Consider the following 10,040-nt stretch of genomic DNA (forward strand, 5'->3'; position numbering starts at 1 on the left):
GTCTCTCACACACACACACACACACACACACACACACACACACACACACACACACACACACACACACACACACACACACACACACACACACACACACACACACACACACACACACACACACAGTCTTGTACAGCTAACCTTCTGGGGACACACAATTAAGTTCCATTCAAAATCCTATTTTCCCTAACCCATACTCTTACCTTAACCCAAAAGCCTAACCTTAACCCTAGCTCCAAACCGTAACCCTAAAAATAACCTTAAATCCTTATCCAAGCTCCTAACCCTAACACCAATTCTAACCCTAACCATAAACCCCCTAGAAATATAACTTGACCTCGTGGGGACTAACAAAATGTCTTCGGGTCCCCAAAAAGAATAGTTAAACACATCCACTATTCTGTCCTACGTGTGTGTAGACTGGCCACGGTCGGAGACAATGTCCTCCGGAAGGCCATAATGCTGGAAGACCTGCCGGAACAGTGCCTCAGTGACCTGAAGAGAGGTAGGGAGACCAGAGAGAGGAATAAACTGCCATGATTTAGAAAATCTGTCCACAACCACCAGAATGGTGGTAAAACCGTCAGAGGGGAGATCTGTCCATTGTCGTTACTGATGAGACCAGGGACACTGAGGCACGGGATGGAGTTTCCCTGCTGAAGCATGTCGGGGAGACTTAGTTTAGACACACACAGAACAGGAGTTGACATAGCGAGTAACGTCCTGCTTCAAGGTGGGCCACCAATACTTTTCGGAGAGTGATTGTATAGTACAGGTGATCCCAGGATGTCCAGCGATGAGAGATGTGTGTGCCCAGGTCAACAGTCGCGTCCTTATCCCCATGGGAACGTAGAGACGCTCAGGAGGACAGGTAGTGGGAGAGGGTTCCCTCTCCAGAGCCTGGTGAATGTCCACATCTACGTCCCAGACCACAGGGACTATGACACAAGAGAGAACATGAAAACAGGTCCATCGGCATTCGGGGGACCAGTCCGTGATTCTCATCTCTGACCATGAGAGGCCGGCTCATAGCCTGTGGCAAAAATGAGGGGACGCGAACAACAGGTATAGGCCAATCAAAAAGGTTCTTTATTGTAAACCAAAACTATTAACTTTAAACAAATAAAAAGAAATGAGGTGTGACAGTATCATAATGTAAGGTGTATGTAAAGTGCAGGGATGCATGAATCTGTGTGTGTGAATGACTGAGTGAAAACTATGCACAAAGGAACAAACAAAACAGGATCATACCTGGAGGAGCAGAGAGAGAGAGAGAGATTAGTGAAGCAGTTTAAATACCCTGAGCCCAGGTGACTCCAATCACTAACGACACTCCTCTGCCTGCAGGAGGAACCGCCCCTGCACTGCAGAGTGGCCGTGACACCCCCCTCCTTAAAACCCAAATTTCGTCCCAAACATATTCACAACAATAAAATTCCCCAAAAAGAAAAAAAAAGGATACCAGTCCCGGCTCCTAGTAGTGGCCCCGTGTCCCCCAACTGACTGTCCGCCCCTCAAACCCAGCAGCCCTGGTACCTGGGGAGCAATTTAAGAGGAAAGAGGTGCAGACAGCCCGCAGGGGTCAGCAGAGAGAAGATACAAACTAGGTTAAAGGAGCACGGGACAGAGCATCAGCAATGATATTATCCTTACCCCTAATATGTCTAATATCAAGGTTGAATGGTTGCAAGAACAAAGCCCAACGCATCAGGTGCTGGTTCCGATTTTGCAGGGACCTCAGAAAAATAAGTGGGTTGTGGTCAGTGAACACAGTTAAAGGGGTCAAACCAGAACCAACATAGACCTCGAAGTGCTGTAAAGCCCAAATGAGACCTGAAGCCTCCTTTTCAATTACAGAATAGTTTTGCTGATACTTATTACATTTCCGGGAGAAGAAACTGACTGGACACTCAACATTGTTATTATTCTCCTGGAGAAGCACAGCCCCAGCACCGATTTGACTGGCGTCTGTCTACCTGCGATTTGAAAGGTTTCTCAAAATTTGGTGCTACCAACACAGGTGCCAAACACAAAAGAGCCTTAACTGCATCAAATGCCTCTTGACACTGGGTGGACCAGATAAATTCAGACTTGGCCTTCAACAGATTGGTCAGGGGGGACACTACTACCGAAAACTTTTTACAGAAAGCACGGTAGTACCCCGCCATTCCCAGGAAGCTTATCAGTTCTTTCTTTTTGGAGGGCTGTGGGAACTAAAATATATAATTTATTATTTTGTGATATCATTAAGGATAGTATAACAAGACAACTGTAACTCTGAAGGTGTACACTTTCTAGTTATCAGGTTTGCATCTAATGTTGTATAAAATAAATGATTAAGTTTAAGAATATTTTTGTGAAGATAACAATGTGATTTTAGCCTTCTAAATGAGAATTGTTTTTCATGGAAACTTTTGCTCAGTCAGTAATCATGATCAAGTGAGCACAGAAATTGTGTCGGAGTAATGGAACGCCCCATTTTTACTCAAGAATAAAAGGACTCGTGACGAAATTTACATTAGACCAGAGAACGTGAGGACATGGTCCACATGTTGAAATGGTTGGAATTTAAATAGAGACCAGACAGCATGGAGCGGTGGCTACACGGCTGACAAATGGTTTAAAACTACAACACCAGAATGAGTGAAGAAGATAGACTACACCGAAACATTCAGTCTGTAGTTAAGTCTGGTAGCCTAGTAAACTCGACCAAAGACCACCGCGTGTGTAAAATTTGGAGTATACTTTGTAACAAACACTCAGAGACAAAGAAGCCTACAACTGCAAATAACAGTTCTCTCGTAGGTACTCCAGAGTATCCATTCTAAGGACACTCTAAGATAAAGAAGCTTCTACAACTAAATGCATTTTGAGCTCTGGTGGACAACCAGAGATTTACACAACCAGAGACTTACATCGAAATACTCATCATAGATGGATAAAATGGTTTCATCAGAGAGACGACAGAGAAAGACATCTACGTGTAAATATATGTTGCATTTCCAATCCGAATGAGCGGTTGTTAGGGTGCTAAATATTCATATTTACGGCGAGCGTAGTTTCCAAATGTAGGAACATATAAGCCCACTCTCTTTGTCTCTCCCACTCCTTATCGTTCCCGACCTCCTTTCCATTGTGTAACAAGCCGTCATATCGTGTTAGTCCACTAGGGACTGTGTTTCATTGCATTAGGTTAGTAATCAATAATGTGTTTATGTATTTCTGTGTGAATTTTTAGTTAGTTGGTAAATAAATAATTAAGCCAATTTGTGTATCACTTTGCAGATTACATTTTTTATTTATTTATTTAACCTTTATTTAACCAGGTGGACCAGTCGAGAACAAGTTCTCATGTATAACTTTCCTGAAGTCCACAATCATTTCCTGTGTTTTGTTGACATTGAGTGTGAGGTTGTTTTCCTGACACCACACTCCGAGGGCCCTCACCTCCTCCCTGTAGGCCGTCTTGTCGTTGTTGGTAATCAAGCCTACCACTGTAGTGGTGTCTGCAAACTTGATGATTGAGTTGGAGGCATGTATGGCCACGCAGTCATGGGTGAACAGGGAGTACAGGAGAGGGCTTAGAACGCACCCTTGTGGGGCCCCAGTGTTGAGGATCAGCGGGGTGGAGATGTTGTTACCTACCCTCATCACTTGGGGGTGGCCCGTCAGGAAGTCCAGGACCCAGTTACACAGTGCAGGTTCGAGACCCAGGGTCTCGAGCTTAATGGCGAGTTTGGAGGGTACTATGGCATTAAATGCTGAGCTGTAGTCGATGAACAACATTCTTACATAGATATTCCTCTTGTCCAGATGGGTTAGGGCAGTGTGCAATGTGATTGCGATTGCGCCGTCTGTGGACCTATTGGGGCGGTAAGCAAATTGGAGTGGGTCTAGTGTGTCAGGTAGGGTGGAGGTGATAGGATCCTTGACTAGTCTCTCAAAGCACTTCATGATGATGAAAGTGAATGCTCAGTTACCTTAGCTTTTTTGGGAACAGGAACAATGGTGGCCCTCTTGAAGCATGTGGGAACAGCAGACTGAGATAAGGATTGGTTGAATATGTCCGTAAACACACCAGCCAGCTGGTCTGTGCATGCTTTGAGGACATGGCTGGGGATGCCGTCTGGGCTGGCAGCCTTGCGAGGGTTAACACGTTTAAATGTTTTACTCACGTTGGCTGTAGTGAAGGGGAGTCTGCAGGTTTTGGTAGCGGGCCGTGTCAGTGGCACTGTGTTGTCCTCAAAGCAAGCAAATAAGTTGTTTAGTTTGTCTGGGAACAAGACATCGTGGTCCGCGACGGGGCTGGTTCTCCTTTTGTAGTCCGTGATTGACTGTAGATCCTGCCACATACCTCTCGTGTCTGAGCCGTTGAATTGCGACTCTACTTTGTCTCTATACTGACGCTTAGCTTGTTTGATTGCCTTGCGGAGGGAATATAGCTACACTGTTTGTATTCGGTCATGTTTCCAGTCACCTTGCCCTGATTAAAAGCAGTGGTTTGCTCTTTCAGTTTTGCGCGAATGCTGCCATCAATCCACGGTTTCTGGTGGGTACAACATCACCGATGCACTTGCTAATCAACTCGCTCACCGAATCAGCGTATTCATAAATGTTATTGTCCGGCGCTATGCGGAACATATCCCAGTCCACGTGATCGAAGCAATCTTGAAGCGTGGAATCCGACTGTTCGGACCAGTGTTGAACAGACCTGAGCACGGGCGCTTTTAGTTCCTGTTTCGGCTGGGAGCAACAAAATGGGGTTGTGGTCAAATTTTCCCGTCCGGATGAAAAGCATGCCCAAAGTAAACTGCCTGCTACTCAGGCCCAGAAGCTAGGATATGCATATAATTGGAAGATGTGTTAAACTTATGTCTGTGAGTATAAGATAACTAATCTGGCAGGTGAAACCCCAAGGATTTTTAAAATTGAGGTGACAGTTTTTTCACTGGGTTTTCTATGTGGGGTTTCTATGTGGATCTAGATTTCTAAGGCACTGGCTTGCAGTTCCTATCGTTTCCACTGGATGTCAACAGTCTTTAGAAATTGGTTGATGTTTTTCCTTTGTGTAATGAAGAAGTAGGGCTGTTCAGAACGAGGGTTGAGTTTAGTGTACTGTTGTGGTTGGGGCGCACAAACTGAAAGCTCACTCCACTTTGTTTTTATCCGCTATTGAACGCAGTTTGGTTTGGTTCCAACCACTGTGTATTTGTGAGACGTGGTGTGGGTGAACGGATGATCTCCGCATGTGTATTTCCCACCTTAAAGCATGGAGGAGGAGGAGGTGTTATGGTGTGAGGGTGCTTTGCTGGTAACACTGTCTGTGATTTATTTAGAATTGAAGGGACACTTAACCAGCATGGCTACCACAGCATTCTGCAGCATTGCATCATCCCATCTGGTTTGTTTTTCAACAGGATGATGACCCAACACACCTCCAAGCTGTGTAAGGGCTATTTTACCAAGAAGGAGAGTGATGGAGTGCTGCATCAGATAACCTGGCCTCCACAATCCCCCAACCTCAACCAAATTAAGATGGTTTGGGATGAGTCGGACCGCAGAGTGAAGGAAAAGCAGTGCTCTGCATATGTGGGAACTCCTTCAAGACTGTTGGAAAAGCATTACATGTGAAGCTGGTTGAGATAATGCAAAGACTGTGCAAAGCTGTCATCAAGGCAAAGGGTGGCTATTTGAAGAATCTCAAATAAAAAGATATTTTGATTTGTTTAACACTGTTTTGGTTACTACATGATTCCATATGTGTTATTTCATAGTGTTGATGTCTTCACTATTATCCTACAATGTAGAAAATTGTAAAAAATAAAGTAAAACCCTTGAAAGAGTAGTAGCTTTAAAACTTTTGACCGGTAGTGTATGTCATACTATAAGGGTACAGGGCGAGACCCAGATTCAGACACAGGAGGCAGATGGTTCGAGTCTCTGATATTTATTATAATTCAAGGGACAAGCTAGAGAATGGTCGTGGACAGGCAAAAGATCATAAACAAGGTCAGAGTTCAGGAGGTACAGAGTGGCAGGCAGGCTCAAGGTCAGGCCAGGCAGGCGGGATCAGAGTCAAGGCAGGCAAGGGTCAAAACCAGGAGGACTAGCAAACGAGAGATAAGGAAAAAGCAGGCGCACTGAAAAGCACGCGCACGGAAAACTGACTTGACATGACAAGATGAACTGGCAACAGACAAACAGGGAACACCGGAATAAATACCCAGGGACTAATGGGGAAAATGGGTGACACCTGGAGGTGGGTGGAGACAATCACAAAGACAGGTGAAACAGATCAGGGCTTGACACATACAGTTCACAAAATATCAACACATGCTCCACCGTTTTCTCCATTAAACACTCATCACACAGACCTGTTTCATGTCTCCCTGTCATCCGCAACATGGCATTCAAACCTGTGTGCCCAAACCGTAGTCTACTACACATAACTTCCTCTCTCCGACATCCCATACATCCCACTTATTTCTTTACTGACCGATGCACACAATCAAATGTTATCCCCTTACTACTACAGTAGCTTCTGATAAAGTAATTTAATTATGCCAATGTGCTTTCATTAAATGAAAACCCTTAATCTATTTTATGAGAATTTGTATGATTCTTGTTTGCATAAAATAGACGCAGACCAATCTTTCAATAATAGGTAACAGAATTTATTCTCGGAGTGCGCTGCCACTTAACCACGAGCAACAGTTTATATACAGATCATGACGTCATTTCATTGCTTTAACAGAATCCCCTCCTCTCGACCGGGACAAAGTGAGGTGAAAAGTTCATTCTAACTTACTAACACACTCCCAGGTAACTTTTGACCACTCAACTTTTTGTATTATTTCTTACACTGTTACCCCAGGAAATCTTAAGTCTCATTACATACAGCCGGGAGGAACTATTGGATATAAGAACAACATCAACTTACCAACATTACGACCAGGAATACAACTTTCCCGAAGCAGATCCTCTGTTTGGTCCACCACCCAGGACAATGGATTGGATCCCAGCAGGCAACCCAAAACAACAGCGCCGCAGAAGGACCAGACGGAGCGGTCTTCTGGTCCACTGCTCCGAGTATCGCCCACTGCTCCGAGTATACTACTAGCCAATGTCCAGTCTCTTGACAACAAGGTAGATGAAATCCGAGCAAGGGTTGCCTTCCAGAGAAACATCAGAGATTGTAACATTCTCTGTATCACGGAAACATGGCTCACTAGGGACACGTTATAGACACCTGGTTTCTTCACACATCGCACCGACAGAAACAAGCAAGGTAAGAAGAAGGGCGGGGGTGTATGCCTTATGAATAACGAGTCGTGATGTGATCAAAACAACATACAGGAACCCAAGAGAATTATCTTTGATTATAATCACAGTCATGTACACCCCCCCCCCCAAGCAGACACCTCAACGGCCCTGAAAGAACTTCATTGGACTCTATGTAAACTGAAAACCACATATCCTGAGGCTGCATTTATTGTAGCTGGGGATTTTAACAAGGCTAATCTGAAAACAAGGCTCCCTACATTTTATCAGCATATCAAATGCACGACCAGGGCTGGGAAAATTCTGTATCATTGTTATTGTAACTTCCGCAACGCATACAAAGCCACCCCTCGCCCTCCTTTCGGAAAATTTGACCATGACTCCATTTTGTTGCTCCCAGCCTATAGACAGAAACTAAAACAGGAAATGCCCGTGCTCAGGTCTGTTCAATGGTGGTCCAACCAATCTGATTCCACGCTTCAAGATTGCTTCGATCACGTGGACTGGGATATGTTCCGGATAGCGTCGAACAACAACATTAATATATACTCTGATTCGGTGAGCGAGTTTATTAGCAAGTGCATTGGGGATGTTGTACCAACAGCAACTATTAAAACCTTCCCCAACCAGAAACCGTGGATTGATGGCAGCATTCGCGCAAAACTGAAAGCGCGAACCACTGCTTTTAATCAGGGCAAGGAGACCGGAAACATGACTGAATACATGTTCCCTCCGCAAGGCAATCAAACAAGCGAAGCGTCAGAATAGAAACAAAATAGAGTCGCAATTCAACGGCTCAGACACGAGACAGGGTTTACAGTCAATCACGGACTACAAGAAGAAAACCAACCCCGTCGCGGACCCCGATATCTTGCTCCCAGACAAACTAAACTACTTCTTCACTCGCTTGAGGAAAATACAGTGCCACCGACACGGCCCGCTACCAAAACCTGCGGACTCTCCTTCACCGCAGCCAACGTGAGTAAAACATTTCAACGTGTTAACCCTCGCAAGGCTGCAGGCCCAGATGGCATTCCCAGCCGCGTCCTCAGAGCATGCATAGACCAGCTGGCGGGTGTGTTTACGGACATATTCAATCAATCCCTATCCCAGTCTGCTGTTACCACATGCTTCAAGAGGGCCACCATTGTTCCTGTTCCCAAGAAAGCTAAGGTAACTGAGCTAAATGACTATCGCCCCGTAGCACTCACTTCCGTCATCATGAAGTGCTTTGAGAGACTAGTCAAGGATCATATCACCTCCACCCTACGCGACACCCTAGACCCACTAGTGAGGTCTGCACAACGCATCACTGGGGGCAAACTACCTGCCCTCCAAGACACCTGCACCACCCGATGTCACAGGAAGGCCAAAAAGATCATCAAGGACAGCAACCACCCGAGCCACTGCCTGTTCATCCCACTATCATCCAGAAGGCGAGGTCAGCACAGGTGCATCAAAGCAGGGACCGAGAGACTGAAAAACAGCTTATATCTCAAGGCCGTCATACTGTTAAACAGCCATCACTAACATTGAGTGGCTGCTGCCAACATATTGACTCAAATCGCTAGCCACTGTAATAATTAAAAATTGGATGTAATAAATGTATCACTAGTCACTTTAAACAATGCCACTTTATTTAATGTTTACATACCCCACATTACTCATCTCATATGTATATACTGTAATCTATACCATCTACTGAATCTTGCCTATGCCGTTTGGCCATCGCTCAGCCATATATTTTTTGTACATATTCTTATTAATTCCTTTAAACTTGTGTGTATAAGGTAGTTGTTGTGAAATTGTTAGATTACTTGTTAGATATTACTGCACGGTCGGATCTAGAAGCACAAGCATTTCGCTACACTCGCATTAACATCTGCTAAGCATGTGTATGTGTCCAATAAAATTTGATTTGATCACATAACATACCCTATCTCTAGGAGCAGCTTGCCCACAGCCTTCCAACGCCAACTGACTCCCCCTTCCTCTTAAAGACATCTCCATGCTTCTTTAACTTTTCCCTTGTAAAGAATTGCTATTTCTTATGCAAGTGACCAGCCTACTGCTAAATACATGGCTACAACTCACAGTAAAGCCTGTGGGGTCCCCTACAGGATAGCTCCCACATTACACACATAATCTCCCTTTTAGTCGAACACTGTGTGCCCGAAGAGGATTCTACGATGACGGACAGACAACTGAGCCAATGGCGGAAGACTACAGACACCCCAGCTGAACCAATCCAAAGATCCGATCTCCCAGAATCAACCCACTTTCTGCTGTATATTAGGGCTGTACTGATTCTTAACGGCCTCTTTTCCTGCTGTTCTGTGCGAGCGAACGGGAGAGCCGTATTTACGTGTACCAGATATTCTCACTCTGAAATAAACTGTCGCTTGTCGTACAAATTTTACCACCTTGTCTGAATGGATCCTTGACCGGCTCGCCCTTCTACATATCCTATTATCAACACCCTACATCTCCTCTTACTCTCATCACACAGGTGCTCACATCTATGAACCGCTGCAAATGCACCACGTAGGACATTTGACTTTTCTTTACTTGATACAGCTGTGATGTTTCCTTCTACCAACACTGCAATTCCATCAGTTTTATCTTTCCCCGTATTTAAAAAAAAAAAAAACATTTTCCAAAGTGTACCAATTTCGGTTCCTCTAACAATAGTGGAACAAAATTCCTGCCATGCGTCCCTTTTCACTGTCTTAATCATTATTCTGGCCATTGCTCTCTGTCAA

This window comes from Oncorhynchus keta, chromosome 19, assembly GCF_023373465.1.
Source record: "Oncorhynchus keta strain PuntledgeMale-10-30-2019 chromosome 19, Oket_V2, whole genome shotgun sequence".
Classification (NCBI taxonomy): Eukaryota; Metazoa; Chordata; class Actinopteri; order Salmoniformes; family Salmonidae; genus Oncorhynchus; species Oncorhynchus keta.